Genomic DNA, 23,954 nt, shown 5'->3' on the forward strand with positions numbered 1-23,954 from the left:
TGCGGCACACGAGATCTTTCGTTGCGGCACACAGGCTCTTCGTTGCGTCGTGTGGGCTTTTCTCTAGTTGTGGTGCACAGGCTCTAGGGCACGTGGGCTCTGTAGTTGGCGGCACGCGGGCTCTTTCATTGAGGTGAGCCAGCTCAGTAGTTGTGGCGCGCGGGCTTAGTTGCCCCAGCATGTGGGATCTTAGATCCCCGACCAGGGATCAAACCCGTGTCCCCTGCGTTGGAAGGTGGGCTCTTTACCACTGGACCACCAGGGAAGTCCCTGACCCCAAAATGTTCTAATAGGAGTGGTTTACATTCTGATTATGTACATTGCTAGTGACTTACTGTATTAAAGACTTTCACTTTTCTTAAGCAGGGAGGATTAGGGTAAAACACTTTCATGTAATTCATTGCATCCTCAGATTAAAAAAGGAAAAGAACACATTTTACAGCTGCCCCAGTGACTAGGTATTAGTGTCCAGTCCTGCAGTGGACATGACCCCATCGAGGGCATGTGAACTGAGCTCCTTATCTTTCATATAAAGATAGAGGAAGTTCATACACACTTAGGACAGCTAGCTGCTCTGTCCCCAATAGAGCAAATGTCACAATGGTAATTTGAGAATGAAAAGGAAAAGTTTCCATTCTCAGGAGAATTTTCTTCCCAAATCCTGACTCAGTACCCAAGTGAGCATCTTAAGATTGAGGCCTTCCTGGTCAGTTTCTCTTCTCCAAGAGCTGGCCCCAGGGACTCCTCACTGCTGCAGCACAAACAGCAGAGCAGCTGCTCCAGGAAAAAGGCGACCCGCACCTGCTGGCCCGCATCCTTGCAGCTCCAGCCAGGGTACCAGGCTGGTTGGAATGCTTGCTCTCTGCAGAGTGGTTCAGCGGCTCAGGAGCTCTGCCCAGAGGGACAATGTTTGTGTCAGAGCCACAAGTGGATAATAGGGGAGTCCAGGGACCACCTCTAATTCTTTCCTGTCCCTCTTTGCAGCCCGGATGCTGTCCGATAGCACTAGCTTGTGCCTGATCTCTTGGGTCAACTTGGCTTCTGGCCTTAAAGGCCGGTCTGGTTTTTGGTTTCCCTCTCAAAGGGCACTTGCAACAGAGTGAGGCAAGGCACCTGGCCCCTCCTTTTGGATGGGTCTGGGGCCATCCGTTCCAGTCATACTGGATGTACCTTGACCTTGGGCCTTTTCCCCCTCTTGCATTAAGTATTGGGTTGTCACAAATGAACTTATCTACCCAAGACTCACAGGCACAGAGAACAGACTCGTGGTTGCCAAAGGGGGTGGGGTGGGGGAGGGATGGAATGGGAGTTTGGGATTAGCAGGTGCAAACTATTATATATAGGGTGGGTAAGCCACAAGGTCCTACTGTATAGCACAGGGAACTATATTCAGTATCCTGTGATAAACTGTAATGGAAAAGAATATGAAAAAGAATATATATATGTGTATAACTGAATCACTTTGCTGTACAGCAGAAATTAACACAACATCAGCTATACTTGAATACAATAATTTTTTTTAAAAAAGACAGCATCAAAAAAAAAAAGATCTGGGCTGTCAGGTGAGTGGTTCTCAGACTTCTGCAGTCTACGCGTTGCTTTGATGCAAAAGATATTGGGTTCCACTTACGCCGTCTGTGCCTACTGCTTCAAAACGCACAACAGAGGCTCCTGGCCTGAGTGAGTACAAGGTGAGCGCTGCTCTAGCTGACACCCACAAGCTAAGCTGAACTCAGTACTGCCCGTAAAGTAAATTCATGGTGGGAAAAAACAAAGTCAAGCAATACCGAATTCCTTCCCTCCTGTGGAGGCTGGAAACTCAACAGTGCAGAGGGTCCTGTGCAAGGAGAAGAAAACGAGGTCCGGGTAGCAGGCAGTGTGTGCATTCTGGGCTGGTTGAACCGCGAGTTTCCTTGGATGGGTTTTTGAATTCTAAAAAAATGAAACTGAGAAGTGAAAATTCCCTTAAAACACCAGTTCTCTTATCAATTTGCCTAATCACCAGTTCACCAGAAATTCAATTCCGTGTGGAGTGTTTTTCGTGTTTGTTGCCACTATCTCAAAAAAAAATTTAATTTAAAAATTAAAATGAAGCGTAAACTAAAATTGAAAAACAAGCTGGATGTGCCCTTCATTTACAAACCCTGTAACTCCGAAGAGATGGCAAAAAGAAAGAAACAAACAAACCAAAGGACATTCCTATGTAAAAACATTCAAAAAGGTTTCAAATTATAGGCAAATTGCTCATCAGGTGACTCGCTTTAGGCTAATTGGTCTAGAGTCAAGGGCATGCAGAAGTCGACACTTCTGTGCTCAGGGACACTTTCTCAGGCCTGTATTCATCTTCTTTCAGACAAAATTCTAATCAACTCTCTTATTTGGTTCCCCAGCCCCTGGCATATTAGATGTGAATCAGAACAGGGAGGGAACAGCCAGAACCAGACCACTTGGTGTGTTCAGAAGGCCCGCTGATACCCTGACAGCCAGGGAGCGGCAGGTGGAGGCCAGAGAAAATGAACGTGCAAGTACAGGGATGAGGACACGGCACTAGCGAGGGGCCTTGTCCTGTGTGCTGCCCCGTCTGCCCTCCTGCCTCAAGATTCTCTGGCTTCTGAGGGCACCTCTGTATTATAATGCGCATAATGCCAGCCAAATCATGAAAAATATTTATAACAGGCTAAATCACATGTTATCCACTTTGCCCCATTCATCGTTTTCTCATACAATCCATTTTAGAAAGGTTTTCGTCAAAAGGGACCAAATCATTGACTCTTGAATTGGGACACCCATTGGAAGAAACCAGTTTCCCCTGCCCTCTGGGAGAAGCCTCCCCAGAACGCTGCCCCTAAGGGTGCCTTCTGCTGCTTCATCAGCTCCCCCAGGCCAAACTAGAACAAATCCAATGGCCTGGAAGATTTCACTCCGAGAAGTCCTCTTTCACCAAAACGATGTAGCATGACCAAATCCAGTTCATTCTTTTTTTTTTTTTTTTAGCAGTTAAACTTTTATTTTACTTAAATTTTATTTACCTTTTTCTTTTTCTTTTCTACAAAAGGCAGATAATGATCGTTGATCTGCAATTGCCGTGTTGTGCACTCCCCGAAAGGGGGCAAAGTTGGGAGCTGGGGCGGCAGCTCGGAGGATGCCTTCACCGGCAGGACTAAGGGGGCAGGCGCCCCCGCGGCCCCCTCTCCCGGCCTAGATCATGTCGGTGGTGTTGAAGACCCACTCCATGAACTTGTTCAGCTTGTCGGAGGCACTCTGGACTCCTGCAGCCTCAGGTTGTCCTCTCGAAAGTGCCCAGTTCATTCTTGATGTGCAGGGTGATGTGGGTAGGAGGTCGTGAATAGCCCAAATCACCATGAAATCTACTTTGGATTAGTTGGTGGCTGCTGGTCCAGAATGGCTTCCTTCCTTAAGGAGACGTATTAGGATTTTCCAGAGAAACAGAACCAACAGTGCATGTGTATGTCTGTGTGTATATCTATATCTATATATCTTTCTATTAAGGAATTGGTCCATGCAATTATGGAGGCTGAGAAGTCCCATGATCTGCTGCCTCTGAGCTGGAGACCCAGGAGAGCTGGTGGGGCAGTTCCAGTCCAAGTGCAAGGGGCTGGGGACTAAGGAAAGTTGGTCTAAATTCCAGTCTAAGTGCAGGAGAAAACCAAAGTCCCGGTTCAGAAATAGGCAGAAAGAGTGAATTCACCCTCACCTGCCATTTGTTCAGTTCAGGCCTCCAGGGGATTGGCTAAGTCCCGCCCACGTTGGGTAGGGCAATCTGCTTCACTCAATCCACAGATTCAAGTCCCATCCAGAAATACCCTCACAGACCACCCAGAATCACGTTCAGCCAAGTATTGGGATACCCTGTGGCCCAGTCAAGTTGACACGTAAAATTAACCATCACAGGATGCTAACCAATTTATTGCTGCTTCCTGCTGATTCCAATCCCCCTTTTACGTCCAAAGCCCAAGGAGCCTCTGATCATCTTTCCCCTCCAAGGCCCTCTCTGAGGAGTGGCCAGGATTTAGGGTGGGACACATGGGAAGGAAGAGGGTTCAGGACGTGGGAGCAGGCTGAGAGGATGTGCTTTGGGGGCAGGGGCTGACCTCAGCCTGAAGGCTGACCCATCTCCTTCCACCCTTGGAAGAATATAGGTGGGCGAGGGCCGAGAGGAGCATTGCCTAACTTTAACCACCAGCCATAATTGATGCCCACACCGATTTATCTGATACTTAGTATCTGTCCTTTTATAAGTATTGTTGCTACAGTTATTTTAAGTCCTTTACAAGCCAGTACATTTGTGAGCACACCTAGAGGCAGTGTGGCTCTTGGAAAGAGCATGAGATCAGTTAACAGCAGGCAGAGTTGTGCCTCTGAATGTGTTGACTCCAGGCCAGTCACGGACTTTGGAATCTCAGTGCTCTCCCATAGGAGATGAGATTGCAGATAATTGCCACACTAATTCATAGTGTAATCTTGTCATAGTCAGATGAGATGACCTATATGAAAACACTTCATAATACTCAACAAATATGGAAGGGTGAAGTAAAGGTAAGAAATGACTGTTTTTTACTACTGTGACTCTGTTCCTTAAGTTTGTAAGTACTGGTCAGGATTAGTTAAAGAGTCATCACTACCTGCCCTGCTGGTACTCGAAGACTAGACTTTAATATACTGGACTCCTCTCGAGATGGCTTTCAAAAAGTGACATAGTTCTTTGGCCAGTAAAGTGTATACACGTACCTATTTTCTGTTTTGCCTTATCTTACGGATGCGTTGATCATTATTATCATAGTATGTAGCCAAGAATGATTCGGTTTAGGAAAATAATAGTCAAAACTTTGCTGGTCTTTTGTAGGATGGTTTTGCCATAGCCCTTGCAAATGAAGTAGTGGTTTCTTTAAAACATGCCGGTTCAGAGTCACGGATCTGCATTTTTAAAGCCTGCAATTGATTGTTCAGTGTGAAAATTGTATTCCAGTGAAACACATCAGCATGTAAATCTAAAGTGTGGCCATTTTCATCTAGATTGAATATTATTAAGTAGCCCAAGGGATAGGCTGTAATTAAGATTTCGAAGAGCTTACTTTTGCTGACTGTGATGAGTAACCCCAGTATTGAAAGTGGCATACCAGTTTGAAGAAGGGGAAGATGGCCCAGCAAGACAGTCTCTACATGTTTTGGCTTTTAGGTGTCACGAAAGAATTTGAGTTTTCTTCACCGATCCACACATTTGATGAGGGCAGCGATTTGAACGTGATGCAAATACGAGAATGTTCAGATTCCAGGGAAATCACATTTCTTTCTGAACGATGGCAGATTTCCACCTTGTTAGTCCCTCACTGATTCTAATACCTTCTTCCATGGGTTTAGGAACAAAGACCAACTGGGGACAGATGAAGCCCTTGTTGGGGTTTATGCTTTTGCCTAATTAAAACGATTGGATTCACAGCCTGCTAATGCAGCTCTAGTTAGAAGGGAGAACAACTCTCAGCTTGGATCCACTTCGGAAAGTTTGCAAAACCTCCCCCTGCCTTTCACAGAACTGAGGTGGCACATTTCTGATAGCGTCTTTATTGTGGTGCAATTCCATGATAACTGTTCTTAGGTGAGACGAGATGCTCACCTTGTTCTGTCCTACGCACACCATTTTAAAAGAAAGAAACAAAGTTCTCCATTTCTCTCAGGAGAAGTTAGTGAAAGGATCCATGCCTATTTGCACCACCTTAAGCAGGTACCCAGCAGGCTAGGTTGGCACACAGCTCGTTTCAGCCATCCGTATTTTCAGGTGTACCATATGTATTTAGTACATCATTTGATAATGCTAAAAAAATATTAAAGCAGTGTGAGACTAAAGGAGAAAGAAGATGAATGTTAGCATTCCCCTGGGGTTCATGGGTGAAGGAATTAACACAGCGTGGCACTCTACCCTAGCTGTGTTTGTTTCCATGGCAACAGCTACGTACATGTTTCAGACTATCTACAGTGACACAGTTGCAGAAATAGTAGCTTGCAGGTTTCTGATATCGCATCAGTGGACAGGCAGCACGTACTATATTAAGTAAGTGTAAAAGAATTTAAAATATAGCTCTGATTCCGATGTATATTAGCTCAGCTAAGCGATGTATTGGGGATTTCGGCATTCCCCTTCCTCATGACAACAAAATCTGGGCAAAGTTGAAAGTTGCAAGATTCCAGTCAAACAATTATCCCTGCTTGGGTAAATATCATCAAATGAAACAAATGTGAGTGAGTTACAAAGGTAAGAAAATGGCTTTTGTAGATGACATATTTCAGAAGGATATAGTCAGTGAAGCTAATTTTTTGGAGGGCGGGTAGTGATGGGTAAGGAACGTAAGCTTTGGTTGAAAATAGCTGAGTCTTAAAGCAAATCAATGTGCACCAGAATCTTTAACTGCTGCTGAGTTTATGGTAACTAAGGTATTTGAATGTATCATTCTAAAATTGCTTTTATATAAAAATGATCAGGTGAGGAGCAGAGAGGCTGACTGGGTATATGCAGTTAAAGAGAAATTGGGGCTCCGTTGTCTTTCTGAATGCTTATGTAAATATCTCCCTTCTCGCCAGGATGACCCTGGTTTGTCTTTCACATTCGCTGCTACTTTTTGGTACCATTTACTGTCCTGTGTGTTTGTATTATGCTGCCACGTTGTAGCCTGATAAGACTTGAGTGTTGGTTAGAGAGCACCCAAGTAAAGATGATAGACTTTGTAAGTGTGTGACTTTGCAGTCAAATTGTACAGTAATTTAGGAGAACTGTTCAAGTGAGTATTTAGTTACAGGCTAGACCTCTGCTTGTGAATAGTAGCCTAGGTATTAGGTTAATGGATTTTGATGTGCACATTATGATTGCGGGAGCTTTCAAGTATGTTGTAGTTCAATTTATACTGAGGTTTTCATGTCAGAATATTTTTATTTATGCCCATTATTCCACGTAAGCCTGCATTTACCTTACAGTTTTATTATTTATGTATCAGGAAAGAGAATGTAAAATGGCATGGTAATGTAAGCCAATCTATTCATTTGAGGAGGATTTGTTTTCTGACCATAGGTGGACTTTTACAAAAAGTGGTATGAGAAACGCAACTCTTGTGTGTGTGAGACTGTTTTTTATGTGCACAGGGAACTGTCTCCCACGTCTACTGCACGCTGTTCTTCACAGTAATTATTTGATTGAATGTTCAGAGAACACCTATGGGAGGAGGGGGTTCGGGAGCTTCCTGCACACCTGGGGGTGTGGGGGGCTGGGAGAGATTTGGGGTTGTGAGTCAGGGATGGAACCCTAGAATGTTTGACACCCTAGTGGATAGATACGATTTGCCTTCTAAATAAGGTGATCCAAAGTGAAACTAGTGTTGAAACCTCCCAGCAATGCCCATCTGTAGCCTGAGCCACCCAGAGACGGGAAGTGAAGTCTGTGTCTTCTAAGGGGAATTTTTGTTTTTGTTTTTGTTTTTTTTGTGGTGGCTCATACTAAAGGCAGCTCCTTTCTCAGACGGGGAGCCCCTCTGCCTATTCTCACACTCATCTCTGTAGTTTCGGGACCCCAGCCCATCTTTGGGGCCGACGGGAGGGCAGGCTTGCAGACCCCCTCCCCCATGGCCTGAGCTGCCCGGCGGGCCCCGGGTATCCTGGTGGGCAGCCTCTCTCTGTGACAGCTGCAGGAAGCCACCTGTGCTTGGTCCCGAGGCAGAGAAACCAAATACTATTGGTGTGAGGGTTTACTTGATGTTCTGCTATTACATTTGAGGGGCCCTGGAAGCCTTGGGTCATTACCCTTGAGCTCTGAAACTGGAAATCAAAAAAGTGCCAATGAACTACTTTGGATGATAGTTCAACTTCTGCCTGTTTGGGGAGTGCAAGCCCTTCCAACAGTTGACACGTTTGTATATATTTTTTTCATCGTCCCAGAGTACTTTCCAGTGTAAACAAAAAATCTCCAGAAGACACCAGTCTAAGCCATGGTATGTTAACTCTTTCGTAAAAATAGAAAAACACATAAACCAAAACATAAAGCCCTAGGCGGCACCAGTCATTCAAATGTAAAATCCTGGCAGTGCTTGTAGGAAACTCAATTGCTTCCATCTGAAGAGCCAGGAAGTTGATTTGGAAAAAAGTAAATTTGAGGGATTCCCAAGTAGTGGCAGCATGAAATGAATAAGAGAAAAATGAAGGTACAGACTGATCTTATTACCAATCGTAAATGGTAATAGAATTGCCAGAATAAACTTTCTGGGCATAGAGTCTCCACTGCCTGGTTGTTTCTGAAGGTTCTTAGTGGTCACAGGGTAAGAGCCAATCCCCAGGCTGGTGTCCAGGGCTTTCCACCATTAGTCCCTTTCCAGCCTTCTCTGTCACTAGGTCTCTTTCTTGAGCATCCCGGGGCCTGCCCTAGGGTAATAAATACTATATCCTGGCCTCGTGGGGGAAGTTTCTAGGCCTTTGCTCTTGCTGCTGTCTCTGCCCGGATTCCTTTCCTCCCACTTTCCCGGCTTCAATTCCAATTCCTCCAAAAAACCTTACAGATCTCCCCCTGTCACCCTCCCTGGGATGACTTTTCCATCCTTTCCATCATGCTCCCATAGCAGTTGGTCTTCAAATTATAGCACTTATTTCACTCTATTAGGATGAGTTGTATCTTTTCTGAACTGTGATGTAAATGTATCAAAGACACAGGACCGGGCTTCCCTGGTGGCGCAGTGGTTGAGAGTCCGCCTGCCGATGCAGGGGACACGGGTTCGTGTCCCGGTCTGGGAGGATCCCACATGCCGCGGAGCGGCTGGGCCCGTGAGCCATGGCCGCTGAGCCTGCGCGTCCGGAACCTGTGCTCCGCAACGGGAGAGGCCAGAACAGTGAGAGGCCCGCGTACCGCAAAAAAAAAAAAAAAAAAAAAAAAGACACAGGACCCTGATTTAGGTACTTCTGTAGCTTTTGCCATACCTAGAACAGTACTTCAAACTTGTTTTTCATTGAATTCTTAAACACTTGCAAAGGTATACATCATTGAACAGTCTTCTGCTCAAAGACAGACTGTTAGATATGAGATTCCTAAGTCTATGTCTGTCCCAGAACCAAGCATCGTGACCAGTTCAGCTACTTTCGGATGCTTCCAAACTTCTGGCTGTTTGGCATCATCTAAACACGGAAGCCAGGTGAATGGCTGATATTCTTTTCATCTTCATGGAATCAAAGATTTTAGAGCCAGAAGGAACTTTAGGGAGCTAAAATCACATTACAGAGGAGAGAATTGTGAGCTTGAACCGGTAAGTGACTTTTCCGAAGCCACGTGGTTGTTTAGTGACCCACGTGTGTGGATCCAGCTGGTAATATCTCTACGTGGTCCTGCCTCCTGAGCCTTCCTGGCTGTGGCCTTGGGTTCCACTGAAGATATAACCAGTCAATTTCCTTTCTGCCCCGCTTTGGGATTGGCTGGCCTTCTGTCTATACACACCGTCATCCAACAATAATTCCATTAACTCTTTGCTCGAGGCTGATATCACTGGGATAGAATTAAAAACAAAAGAGAACTGAGAGTTGAACTCAGGGGGACTGAGAGCAATGCTAACAGTTCATTAGCCATCGCCTTGCTAAAGCTACGGCAGCTGCTGGATTCAGTCAAGTTCAGACCCTTAAAAAGAGTGGAAAAAAGAAAGCACATAGTTTCCAGTGCCTGGGCACTGCACAGCCGTCCAGCTGGGTGTAGCACCATGGCAAAAAGATCTGTTCAGTTTCAGAAATACAAGACCCCGTGCTTGCACACAGGGAGGGGACTGTAGCTGCAACTGGGCCTGATTTGGCATTACTTCTGCCTGCAGTTCTATCAGACACAGCTCCTATGGGAAGTCCATTAGTATCTAAAGAAAGAACCAACCCTCCAAGTTGACATAAGGAGCAGGCCTTGTGTGTGTGTGTGTGTGTGTGTGTGTGTGTGTATGTGTGTGTGTGTGTGTGTTTAAAGGCCTGTGTCTAAGGTCGACAGGCTTTTTAAGAGAAACTCTTGGTTTTCTATGTAAACGGTGTACTTCTTCTGGGCCAGAGTTAGCCTGTTCAGGGAATGAAACACAATTCAGGTTTCTGAGTTGGAAGCCTGATTAATCTTTCTGCCAGTTACATATGGAAATAAATTAGTAAATGGTCCATCTGGGACTAAACTACTGCAGAGATGATAAATGATCGCCATCATATGTCTGTGTTGCTGCAGACTGAGTCGTGCTCACCAGGAGCTGCTGAAAGATATCTGGATGCTCTAGCGAGGTCAGAGGAATAAAAGTTAAAAAAAAAAAATTAGAAGTAAAAAATTTACCTTGAAATGTGTTTTGGGAGGACGGTTTGGTTGGTGCCAAGTTTGTGCCTTAGAACTGCTCTATCTGCAAATATTTAAAAGGAGAGTCTGGGCATAAGAAACATTTTACTTTTATATTTTCAAAGGCCAATACAGTAACAAGTATTGATTAGTACCCAAATGTCTCAGTGAGTAGGATAGTATAATTATATATACAATAAAAATATACCCCTGTGTAATATTGCACCTTATAACTTTCAGAGCAACTTCTTGTCTGTTTTCTTATTTAAATTTCAAAGGTGGGACAAGTCAGTGTCTCTAATTCTTTTTTTTTTTTGCGGTACGCGGGCCTCTCACTGTTGTGGCCTCTCCCGTTGCGGAGCACAGGCTCCGGACGCGCAGGCTCAGTGACCATGGCTCACGGGCCCAGCCGCTCCGCGGCATGTGGGATCTTCCCGGACCAGGGCACGAACCCATGTCCCCTGCATCGGCAGGCGGACTGTCAACCACTGCGCTACGAGGGAAGCCCTCTAATTCTTGATGGATGAAAAAGTGAGGTTTAGGAAGTTGAGTGCCTTGCCCTTAATGACACAGATGGCTAAATGGCAGAACTGGGATGAACAACGGATTCGGAATCCAGCTTCATTTCCATCAGAGCCTTGCATGACATCAAAAACATTTTCAGTTTTTCATCATTCATCTAGCAGCACCAGGAAATAAAGCCTTCTATTTCTGTCAGTTTTCTAGAAGCAAAAGCCATACCTTCTTGATCATGAAAAGTAGTTTTTTCTCTAATTAGAAGTGTTGAGTATTAGTTTAACTTTTTTAGGGCATGTTTTAATTTTTTTAATTGAGGTATGATTGACATAAAATTTTATTAGTTTCAGGTGTACCACAATGATTCAATATTTGTATACGTTGCAAAATGATTACCGCAATAAGTCGAGTTGACATCTGCCACCTTACATAGTTACAAAAAATTTTTTTTCTTGTGATGAGAACTTTTAAGATCTACTCTCTTGGCAACTTTCAAATATGCAATACGGTCTTATTAACTATAGTCATCCTGTATCTCCACGACTTACTTTATAACTGGAAGTCTGTACCCTTTGATCCACTTTATAACTGGAAGTCTGTACCCTTTGATCCCTACACCCATTTCTCCCAGTCCCTGGTTTAACTCTTCCTTTTGACTGAGGCACACCCCTCTCCACTTGAGTTATTTTATAAAGCTAAAACCATCAGTGCCTTCAGGGGCTTTTTAGGTGTGGTAACATTTTGCCCCTTTGCAGAATGGCCCGAGGCTACTGTGACATCCAGATTCTTATGCCTGCTTTGAAATTTCCTTTTGTGTCTTCCTCCAGGGCAAACCTTCAGCAGTTAATCCTTGAAGCAGCTGAGGTGCTCCCCTCTAGAAAAAGCAGTTCAAAACGTACAGAAAAGCAGACTAGACTTAGAAATTATTAAATCACCTGGTTTATCAGACGTCAGTTTCTAAACATAGGCCATAGGTGCTGCTAAGTAGTCTTCATACAAGAAAGAGAAGCAATGGGCCCCTAGCATTTACGTGTCTGTGCTTGGCAGTAACCTTGTCTCACCGAGATCACCTCCAAGTTTCTCACGTATCAGCCAGACCTGGTTCCTCCATGTACCTGAATAGCCCTCATGCTTTCTCACCTCTGGGCCTTTGCTTCAGCTTTTCCCTGTTCCCGCCTGTCAAAATCCTGTGCAGATCTCAAGTCCCATTACGATTGTCTTGATGCTTTCCCTTACCTGCCTCCCCACACCAATCAGAAACAAATATCTCCTTTGAAAACTTCTAACTCTTTGTTAGAGAAAATAACACGGTCTGTATTTGAGTTGCCTGTATACCTGTTTTATCTCCCATAGAGGACAATACATTTCTCAAGGGCAGGGATTTCATCATCTTCTCTCTCTGACCCTTCTTCCCTCCCCAATCCCTAGCCCAATACTTGGCCCTTAATTGAAGCTTAACATGCAGCAGAGTAGGGTAATTTTATTTTTTAACAATGGACTCAATGTCTTTGGATGGGTGGATAAATTAATGATTTAAGATGTATCAGTATCACTTGGAGGGCTTGTTAAAACAGATCCCTGAGCCCCACCTCCAAATATTCAGATTTAGTAGATCTTGGGTTGGGCCAAGAATCTGCATTTCCAACAAATTCTCAGGTGATACCGATGCTGCCCTTCCAGGGACCACAGTTTGAGAACCACTGATAGAATGAATTTGTTTCCTAACATTCTCACACTAAAGCTCATAGGCTCGCACCATTCTTTTCATTAGAGGGCCTACTGCTGTGTCTTCCTTGATGTGTAGGTCAAAAAAATATCTTCCATTAGAAATTATGATGCCGTCTATCCCGTGTACCAACTTTTCTATTTTGTAAGATTATAGGTTAACCGTGTTCTCCAAACCTGTAGCCCATTTAGTGAGCTTTAGCTTGATGGCATCTTTTTCTCCAGGAATAGAGCCAGGGTAATTTTATTTTACAACAACAGACTAGGGAGTCATTGACTTTGCAGCCTGTATACCTGGTCTACCCGGAGGATCAGGGCTGGTTCTCATGGTGGAAGGCCGGCCTTGGAGGCTTGCTGGCGCTCTGATGTTTTTCCTTTATATAGACAAGTGTTTCAGTGGCAGCTGAAGTAAAGTAAAATGATCTCACAAATGTCTCAATGGCAGCTAGAGTAAAATAAGATAATCTCATAATATCTATGGCATGTATTTTCAAATCTCTGGGTCCTTTTATGCCCCATGAGGCAGTTTCAAGAACACTCCATCACGAAAGACCCAGTGCTTCAATAACTTGCCAAGAAATAAAGAGGTACCGTTGCAATTGACTTTTTCGCTGAAGTATGTCATGTTTTAGAGAGTCAGGCCAGAGGTGACATCCACCGTGGTTGAGAGGGTTCTCTCTCCTCCTCTGCTCTAATCCCGTCGTCCTTCTGCTCCTCTCCACCAGCCACTAGACGCATCATCTCCTAGAAGACCAGCGTTCTCGTGATCATGGAGGCCTCTCTGTCCTTTCTGTGACTGGAGCAATGCTGACCTCGGTTTCCTGGACCCATTCTGACTCAGGTAACCAAGCTTTGCCTTCCCCAGCTGGCTTACACCTCCTGGAGATTGCACTGAATAAATGAAATACCAAAGCTATATTTAAATGCAAATGCCAAATTGATTGTTTCTCCAGCAATTGAAATCCTCCCCCTCTTCCTCCGCGTCTTGGCGTCTTTTTTTTTTTTTTTTGCGGTTCGCGGGCCTCTCACTGTTGTGGCATCTCCCGTTGCAGAGCACAGGCTCCGGACGCAGGCTCAGCGGCCATGGCTCACGGGCCCAGCCGCTCCGCGGCATGTGGGATCTTCCCGGAGCGGGCACGAACCTGTGTCTCCTGCATCGGCAGGCGGACTCTCAACCACTGCGCCACCAGGGAAGCGCCCTCCGCGTCTTATTTTTCTTTTTTTTTCCCCGCGTCTTCTTAATGATCAATTTATACAGCTGATCAGACTGACAATGTGGTCAATGAATTTAGGCATTAAGATAATGAGTCACATCTTTATTTAAAATTTTGGTGTGTGTCATAGACACAAAGCAACAGGCACATTGCTGGGAATTTTTGTATAGAAACTAGCCTCTGCCGTACCTAGTTTCTCTAAGTCATTTTCTTTCCCATAATACTGTATTTCTTTTTATAAATTTATTTATTTATTAATTTATGGCTGTGTTGGGTCTTCGTTGCTGTGCGCGGGTTCTCATTGCGGTGGCTTCTGTTGTTGTGGAGCACGGGCTCTAGGCGTGCAGGCTTCAGTAGCTGTGGTTCGAAGGCTCTAGGGCACAGGCTCAGTAATTGTGGCGCACGGGCTTAGTTGCTCCGCGGCATGCGGGATCCTCCCGGACCAGGGATCGAACCCATGTCTCCTGCATTGGCAGGCGGACTCTCAACCACTGCGCCACCAAGGAAGCCCCTATATTTCTTTTGAATTGTATTAATCTTTCTAATGTTGGACCTTTTAATTGAGTTTAATAAGTATCATTGAGTATCTGTTATGTGTTCTCAGGGCAGATGGGGATAAAAAACTATAAGACGTATAAAAACATAAGATACATCCTCATGCAGCTCAGACCTTAGCAAAGGAGCCACGACTCACTCATAAGAAAATGGCAGATGGCGCTCAGCTTCCGGCCGGAGCCGTGCACTATGGTAGCTCTCTGGTTCAGGGAATTAAGAGACCTTGAGGATTGGGATTGAAATAATCGGAGAGTTCATGGAAGAGGGAGGGCTGAAGGCGGGCTTGGTCACAGCCAAGAGGGAAGAGAAGCAGCCTGGTCTGGCCCGGAAGGCGGGAACGAGCCTGCCATGAGCCTAGCCAGTGAGGACCACACAGGGCTTGGAGGACCCCGAGCCTCTTCTATCCCAGCCAGAGCCAGGCTCCTCCTCAGGGCCTGGGTCCCTTAAGGTTCCCCTGGGGACACGCTCCCTGCTCTGTTACAGAGTCACCTTGGCTGACGGCTTCCTTCAGGGGACCCTAGTCTGTGGTGCCCCAGCCCTGGCTTGGCTACCTGGCTGGCCTTCTGCTTCCTTGGGCTTGCCCATACCTGGCCTCTGCCTCTCTACCTGATTGTTTATCCTCACATACCTGCCCCCCTCCCCTCTGCACTCTGCCTGGCGGGTGTGGCTTGACAGGGCCCCGGGATGAACCAGGTGCTGTGTGAGGTCAGTACCTGGTGATTCACAATGGGTGATTCTGAGCTGAGAAGTGGAATGGAAGGGTAGGAAGAAGAAGCCAGGAACGTGAGTTTGTACGTTGATGCCAAGAGTGTATCACGAGTTCTGAAAACCAGAATTCAGGGAGGGCCTCAAGGCTGAAGCTGGGGCCGTAGTCAGGGATGGGAGCCCAGTGTGCTGATTCATCTTGCAATGGCCCAGCAAATCCTGCCCACACCTAGCGCTTTTGGATAAAGCAGTGGCGGCGTTCCTGCCCTGGGTCTTGAGGGTGCTGGTGAGGGTCGCCGGCCGAGGCCCCCGCCCAGCCCGTCAGGTCTGCGTGGCCACACACCACCTTCCTTAGCGTGCACCAGTGCTTCTGGAACTGAGGCCTGGCTCATCCAGGAGCTCAGGCCTTCCTGGAGTCAGAGCCCTGGATCACCAGCCACCAGGAAGTGGAAGAACTAGAATAACAGTATTCGTGTTCCCCTCCCACACAAGCGACTGCCTAATCTGTCGTTGCCCTGCCTCTTCTAAGCCTGGGGTGGGTCAGCTATGGCCCGCCGGCTAGGCGTGGCCCACTGCTTGTCTGGGGTGGACAAGCTGAGATGGTTTTCACATTTTAAAATGACTGGAAAAAATTAAAAGAAGAATAGTATATTTTGCCTCGTAGAGATGATATAGAATTCAGATTTCAATGTCCCTAAATTAAGTTTTACTGGAACATAGTCATGTTTATTTATTTCCAGATTGTCTATACCAGCTTTTGCGCTACAAGGGCAGAGTTGAATAGGTGCGTCAGAAACCATAAAGTATTTGCTTTCTGACCCTTTATAGAAAAAAAGGTGCTATCCTCTGGCCTAGGCAATTGATTGACACAAGTGTTTGCAAAATTTGAGGTGTGGAACTTTTTCCCTCATAAAGAAAATAGGATTGAAGGATGAGTGGGATTTAAATAAGCAAGAGAGGAAGAGAGGCATTTTCTAGATTGAGATAGAGAATTGGTCCTAGTCTAGTTGGATTTTTCTGTTCATCTATTTAACTTTCAGTTAAAGCTAGATATGACACTGAGGCTATTTCATTTCAGGAATCTAATTATTAGGGTCGTCTTTAAAAGGAGGCATCCAGGCTTCTCAGGTTAACGTAAATGTTGGAACAAATCAGCACCAAATTAAAATATAGCCTGCATTTTGGAACTTTCTTCTTTTTACTTGGCACTGGGTGTGAACTATTTTGTTTTAAACCAAGAAAGCATTTTGTTTTAAATCAAGTAAGCATTGAAGGTTTGCCATGAGTAAGCTATGGCATTTAATCTTCGCAGCATTTTCCCAGTCTGGTGGGGATTTTTGATACTGTTGAGTGAAAACTGGTGAAAGTTGGAGATGCGGGTTCTAATCGTATTAGCTAGCTGAGCCAGGGCAGGCTGTGGGATACTAGGGTAAAAAGTACACTCCAAATCTCAGGGTTTAGTGCAATAAAAGTGTATTTCTCACTCACCCAGAGTTGGATTGCACGAGTGTGGCTTTGCTGCCTCCCCCATCCTGTGACACCTACGTCTCAAACTGTGGCTTCCTGGTTGCTTCAATATGTGAAAAAGAGTTGAGAACACACACCCATTCTTAGGTGCCTTAGACCGGAAGTGACTCAGACCAATTCCACATCCACAGTCCATTGGCCAGAACTAGTCACATGACCCTGTCTCGTTGCTGGGAGGGTAGGAAGTAGGGAGCAGCGTGAGGTACGTTTGGGGTTCCCACTGCCCCTGCAACACTGTATCACTGTGGGAAAGCCCAAACTTTTATCTGTGCTTTTGTCTGCTCATGATTAAAGGGTAATTAACCCAGACCTACATTTTTTCACACAGTTTATGAAAGGCTTAAAAAGATGTATGAAAGATCTCTAAAAGGTATAACGAGTTGTAAAATATGTAAGATATAATCGTTACCTAACTTCTTTACCGGGTCTTGAATGGTGATGGGCTGGAGTTGGGATAGTCACACATGCCCCAGTGTGCCTGGAAGCATCCTAGCATTTGCCAGTTGACCCAACAGAATTATAATACAGCCCTTCCTTACACACCTGGAAATATGCTGGTATGGACAATACATGACATGCTCACCCCAGCTTCACCCCACTGGTCATCCTTGAAGATTAATGTTAGCTACTGTTTATTGAGCCTCTTCCAGAGGTCACACTGTCCTCAGCTTCTGCCTGCCTTCTTTTCATTTAATTCCCCAAACAAACTTGTGAAGTAGGTACAAGTAATGTCATTTTAAGATGAGGTAACAGATGCAGAAAGGTTTAAATTGTGGTCACAGCTAGAGAGTGGCACCAGCTTGCTTTGAACCCAGCTTTTTCTTGCTCTTTCCAGCTCTTGCACGTGACTGCCTCACTCATCCTTTACGAGGATTGTGCCCTTGACCACGTGGGGCCCCCCTTCCCTGACACTGGCTTGGGAGTCTGTTCCCAGACCGCACACGGGGAGAAGGGTACAGCTCTGAGTGGTGAGTCCAGCCCTTTTTGACCCCGATGAGAAGACAAGTCATGGAATCATGAAGGGGTTCTCCGGAGCCAGCAGTTAACAGGTTCAGGGTGGCAAGCGCTGCTCCTGACTTTCACTTGGTCCCTTTCTGCCTGCTTCCTTAATGTTGACAACTGCAGCTCGTTTTAAAAATGGGCACCACCTTTATATATAGGGAGAAAAGATTTTATTTTGAGATCTAGGGTGGAGTAGAACTCCAGCCGGTGAAGACTTGCCATGTGCTGTGCAGTTGATCCAAACAGGCATCTTCCCAACTTAAACAGTGAGTAGAAACTGAGCTCCATTTTCAGGAAGTTTGTTTACAAGTTTGTTTATTAAAAAAAAAAAAAAAAGCCAAACCACAACCAACGACCAGTTTGCTTGAAGAATTATATCAGACAAAAACCCATCTACTCAGGAGATGGTTTTAATTTCCCTGGTTCCTGGCCTTCCTAATCACTGTTCAGAACTGACCCCACGGAATCAAAGGGAATAGTCTCTGAAAAATGGACCAAATGTAACAGAAGCACCTATTGCAATGCTTGCTTCAAGAAACCCCCCAGACAATTATACATGTGGTTTCTAGATGTACAAAGAAAACTAAAGGAATTCCATTATGAAAGAAAAATTAGATGGAAATTTCTAATCCCATCTCATAAACAATATAGGAATAACTTTTAAATATTCTGCTTTAAGCATGCATTTAATGTGTGCTCTGGGAACCAAATAATCTTGCTAAGATAAAACATTCTAATAATGATTTATGTAAATTTATTTGTACAACGTAATGGTGTAGTTGCCTATAGCAAATTGCTTGGAATATGAAATGACATTTATGAGGTCTTTTTTTTCCCCCCTCTGAATGAATACAGTGGAGAAAATAAGAGACTCCAGAAAGGACAACAGAAATCCATGTTCAAAATGGAGTCTGAGGCCAGAAGAGGCAGAGGCAGCTGGACAGGTTAGGGGGTGTGTAAATAGTCGAGCAACTCAATTCAATATGTGTTCCTGTATGGTCTCATTAGTTGAGGCATCTGTAAAGCCGCACAAAGAGTGTGTGTGTTAGATTCTTAGAAGGCTAGAACCCTTTATTTTAGTGATCATAACTGTGCAGACACCAGAGCTCTTTCAGCATAGCCGACGACAGATCACTTGTTGTCAGCGTGCCCTGAGAGGCAGGGTACTTGCAACATGAAGTGCCAAGAGGCCAAAGGTAGTTAAAAATCGGGCAATTAATCTCAGTTCCCGGTTACTTTAATGCCAAGGGAAGTTATGCTGGAGTCATACATGGGGCCCAAATGTTAATAAACAAAAGAGAAAACTCTCCCGGGGACTGATTCATAGACCTATGGGGAGTTTTCCTATGGCTGCCCGCTTAGCACGTTTGCTTATGGCTCTAAGGTGTTTCCCAGAAACATTTCATTACATGGAAATCCCCATATATGTAACAGAGAGAGTTTCTGGATCTGTGCTTTGGCCTTGTACATAAATGCCCAGTGGAATTTGCCAGAACCTGTACTATTTGGAAAAGATAGGACATTAACACCTTCGTTGTAGACGGCATTTAATTTTTTGTTTCTCCAAGTATTTTTACTATCTCACTTGGTCGCCACACTCATTTTTGTGAAGAAGGTAAGAGTTTGTCTTCTGTATGTAGAGAAACTGAGGGGCCGCAGAACCTCCAAGGAAGGTCACAAAGCGAGACATTGGTGGGGGAGGGGACAGCTTCCCCACTAACGTTCGTCTCGTTGTCATCACAAACTAAAGCAGATGAAAGAGATTTGTGAACTTTGGAGGGCTTGCTTTATTTAAAACAAGAGCAGAGTTTTGGTCCCTCATAAACCATTGTGGAATGACACCAGCTCTCCTGAGAGAAATGGCTTTGTCTGATGGGACTGAATGACTGCTGTGGTGGTCCAAGGCCTGAGAGAGCAGGCATAAAGCCTCAACAGGACTTGAAAGCAGAGTGAAAACAACGCTGGCTTCTAGGAAAGACGGGATGGCCTGCGTTTTTAGCGGTGCTAGTGAAAGTGCATGCACCGTAAAGGCTGTGGCTTCTGGCAGGGCTGCTTGTAGTGAGTGACCCAAGGGTGCCAGGGAGAGGCAGAGGATGTTAGGCTTAGCGTATCAGCCAGAGTTTCAGATTCCTGTCCCTCCTCTTTCCAGCTGAATGACTTGGGGTGTGATTTCTGAGCTGTGTATTCCTAGAAAATAATGGAAGGTATCTGAGCCTCCATTTCCCCATCTGTAAAAGGGGGATAATGATATTTAACTTATAGAGTTGGCGTGAGAATTAAATAAAATAATTCTTATAAAATGTTTGGCACAGGGGGAGGAGGGTTGGGTGAAGGGGATTAAGAGATGCAGACTTCCAGCTCTAAAATCAATAAGTCCTGGGAATGTAAAGTACAGCATAAGGAATAGAGTCAATAGTACTGTAATAATTTTGCATGGGAACAGATGGTTTTACTTGTCGTGGTAATCCTTTCATAATGTATTCGATTGTGGGATCACTATGTTGTACACCTGAAACTAACATCATGTTGTATGTCAACTACACATCAATAAAAAAATAAATAAACAAAAGTAAAATACTTGGCACAGTGCTTGGCAGACAGTAAGCGCTCATTTTATGGCAGCTCTTAAAGTGATTATAATTGTCATTACTTAAGAATATATGTTCCCGGGTGGCACAGTGGTTTGAATCCGCCTGCCAATGCAGGGGACATGGGTTTGAGCCCTGGTCCGGGAAGATCCCACATGCCACGGAGCAACTAAGCCTGTGCGCCACAACTACTGAGCCCACGTGCCACAACTACTGAAGCCCGTGCACCTGGAGCCCGTGCTCCACAACAGGAGAAGCCACTGCAATAAGCCCATGCACCGCAACGAAACTAGAGAAAGCCCGAGCGCAGCAACGAAGACCCAATGCAGCCAGAAAAAAAGAATGTATGTTCCTGACTGATAATTGGAAATGAGATGAAAATCCATCTTTTATTTAATGAGAATGAATTGAAAAGACTTCTAAGTCAGTTGTTCCTATGTACTGCAGATAACAAGGTAGATATGAGAGCTCTTTCAACAAAGAGTTCTTCATGTTTGAAAGCCCTTTGCAAGCTGTTTGCCAGGGAGAGAGAGGCCAGATACAGAGCTCTCGTCTCAAGGGAAGAGGGAGATTTTTGCACACAGGCCCTGAGCTGGCCACTTTAACATATATGGTCTTTGTTTTACAAGAATTCAGAAATTAAGCTGGTCTAAATCCTTAGTTTTTGCTGAAAGCCCTGGTTCGGGTCCAGACTCTGCAAGTTGGTTCCCTTCAGAACCGTCATCTTGGCTGGCGGAAGAGTAGGTTTGTGTCAAAATAAATGGATGGAAATCTTTGGTCATTTGCTCCTTCTGCTGTCTGCCTGCAAAAGACGGCATTCACATTCCTTGCACATGTGTTCTTGGCCCTGGTGGGTCAGGCCCCTAGGCTGAAAGTGTGAATACACCCTTTTGTTAGAATTCATTTCCATTAAAAGCATGCATAGTGCTTTCTTATCAAGGGTTGAATTGGATCCGATGTAAAATGTGTTGATTTTTTTTTTGAGATGGCCATATAGTTATGTCACCTTAGAAAAGGTGTTTCACAGAAATTCTCTGAAGGAAGATAAGGAAATGTGAAACATTGTGAAGTGAAATGAGAAAGTAAGTAATAATTCTCAGATTCGGGATCCAATCTGTCTATTTCAGTGGTTCCTGGACACCAGGGGCCCTCCTGTGTGGAAGGTAGAGAGATTCTGAGGGGGCTGCTTGAGTTTACAGTTGATGGGGTGTGGGGAGGAGGGGGGAGCAAACAGATATGTACAAATAGGTGTTCACAGATGAACTTTTCCCCAGTCCAAGGCAAAGAGAAAAATAAACTCAAGATAGTGAGTTCAGTATTCTTTACTTGGAAAAATAAAAAGTTGGCAACCTACGCCTCTCCGAAACTATTTTTGAAATTTTATTGTGGTGCAAAATCACGATCTGGGAACCTCCCTGACTTGGCTCCTCTCGCCCCTTCTCCTTGGTTCCCTTCTCACCTCCCTCTCTCTCCTCCATACTGGCTTCTACTACTGTTTACTGGAGGTCCGCAGCCTGGGGCTTGTCTTCCTTATTAAACAGGAGATTAGCAAGCGCTAGAGACAGAGCATCAATGAAGACTTTCTTCCTGCTTTAGGGAGGAGAGAAGAAAGGCATTTGAAACGATGAGCAGACATCTGGCCACAGCACTCCGGCTTAAGAATACACAGCCACACCTTTGTCTCCTGGTGGAAATCGGCAGACCCCATCCCCCCTGCAAAGGCAGAGGGTGAACTGTTACTCCTGGTTGCCGTTTCCCTGTAGTGGGCATATTTATGTGTCCACGTTTATTTTACTCTCACTCTGGTATATGCATGTGAACTCCCCAAATGGATATTGGGGCGTTAACCAGGGACCGAGTCTTTTGAGCCCAAACTCAGAACTGTGCTCAAGTCTCGTAGCTCCATCAGTGGTGGTAGCCACGTAGCTCAGGTGAGAGGTTTTTGGCTTTTAGGATAGAGTTAGGTTCAAAGGAATAATTGCAGCTCAGAGCAGGGGCATCTCCCAGAGTCTGAAGAGGTAGAGCTGTTTTGAAGTTGATACCCCTTGAAAGAGAATGGCATCTAAATTGGTCTCGTTATTATGGCCGCTCATGAGGAAGGCGCTTTTGTAAAAGGCGTAACACGCCCCCAAGCCCAGTCAAGTGGCCTCTGAATGGTTGGACTTTTAACCAGCCTAGGAGAAGATGAGTTTGTTTGCGACATGAACACATCTGACGGCAGGTAGGTTCAGCTCACTCTTTAGCATTTCTTTCTTCTTGCTGGAAGCTGAGGAGACTTCACTGCCTTTGACTTTTTTCCTCTGAATACCAGAGGATATCATTACCTCAGATAGAAAACGTATTTTTCCAGGTGCACAAAAAGAGGCAGGAAATTGGTTGTAGTTGCTACTGGAAGGTCCAAATGACTTGCCAATTAGAATTTAATAGACTTTCTCTGTGGTTAGTTTGATCTGTGAACGGACAGCTTCTCTTCTGAATCAGTCTTCGGTGAACTGGTAGAAGATTGGGCAATGCTGTTTGAGACTGCATGATTTCTAGAGGGTTCCAGCATCGGGGGTCCTCTAAGGTAAAGAAGGAAAAGGTTTGTTTTTTTGCAAAGTGGTGTGTGCCTGTGTGCTAGGAAGTTAGGTGCTTGGTAAATGCTTCTAAATAGTGACAGCCTAGTATTCTTATGGCATTTAACTTCATCCGTCACGTGAAAGTACCTGAAACATTATAAGAAGATTCTTATAATGTTGTATATATATGCATATTCATGTAATGCAGATGTATATGTAAATATATGTGTATGCAATGTGTGTATAAATGAGCAAATGATGTCATTTGATTCTGGGACAGTTTATAGGATTCATTGATTTCTTGTGGAGATATCTAAATGATCCCCGTTGTAAGTGGTTCCACTTTTGTATTAGTCAGTCTCCACTTCTTTTTTAGCTCTTCTACTCGGGACACATAAGTAGTCTCTGGATGTGTGTGTGTTTAACTGAACAAAAATGTCAACAACCTGCTATTTATTTTATTAAACAGCTTGAGCAGAGATGTTTGGTCTGATTGCCAGAAATTGTTAGCTTATCACCGAACTGTCCTGATGATTCTTATTATTCAATTTGCATTGCTTATGATAATAATTATTACTGCATAAAAGAGCATGATGTTTTATTTGTATAGTTCTTTCATTAATAATTTAATTGACTATTACATCCGAGTGGTTCTGCAATACGTGCACATCGAAATTCTTAGAGGTTGGCCCCGGCACCTTGGGAAGTCAGAATATAGATATAAATTGTAAGGCTTGAGGCACGGATACGGGTGGTAGGCAGGCCTTTCGACCTTGACATCCAATGGGGTGGCTGTACATTTCCCCTCATATTTATTTCCAGGCATTTTATTGATTCACCCACTGTGACTCTGATCTGGTTATTTTAACAACCTAAGAAATTAGATCATGGTCTAGTTATTTTGGTCACTAAAATGACTAGATTGATACTGATTTATAAGTGAAAAAGGTAATGATGGCTAAAACAATAAATCTGACCCCAAATGATTGAATCAGTGGCTTCATATAAACAGAAGCTGTGTCTTTGGTCCTGGTCTTTAGAAATGGGAAGATTTCATTGGTCGCAACTTAGCCAGTGTACCTGAACTACATTGCAACTGTGTGAGACATATATTTTGATACGTTTGCTGTAGAAAAACTTTGTGGATTTTTTTTTAGTGTAGGAGAGTACTGCAAGTTTTGTCTTCATTCATGTTTTATATATTAAATAAAATGGTGAATTAAAATATGCCTTT

The 23,954-nt window shown here is 44.5% G+C and overlaps 1 protein-coding gene across 5 annotated transcripts in view; it reads left to right on the forward strand.

Annotated features, from left to right (window-relative positions):
* The window catches only part of FOXN3 (forkhead box N3), a 405,842-nt gene that overhangs the window by 92,038 nt on the left and 289,850 nt on the right, over window positions 1-23,954 (forward strand). For all 5 annotated transcript variants that reach the window (XM_073800140.1, XM_073800137.1, XM_019919459.3 and 2 more), the window contains one exon: window positions 13,297-13,412. The gene's annotated coding sequence lies outside the window, so the exon portion shown is untranslated. The remainder of the gene's footprint in view (window positions 1-13,296; window positions 13,413-23,954) is intronic.

The sequence above is a fragment of the Tursiops truncatus genome, chromosome 2, assembly GCF_011762595.2.
Source record: "Tursiops truncatus isolate mTurTru1 chromosome 2, mTurTru1.mat.Y, whole genome shotgun sequence".
NCBI lineage: Eukaryota > Metazoa > Chordata > Mammalia > Artiodactyla > Delphinidae > Tursiops > Tursiops truncatus.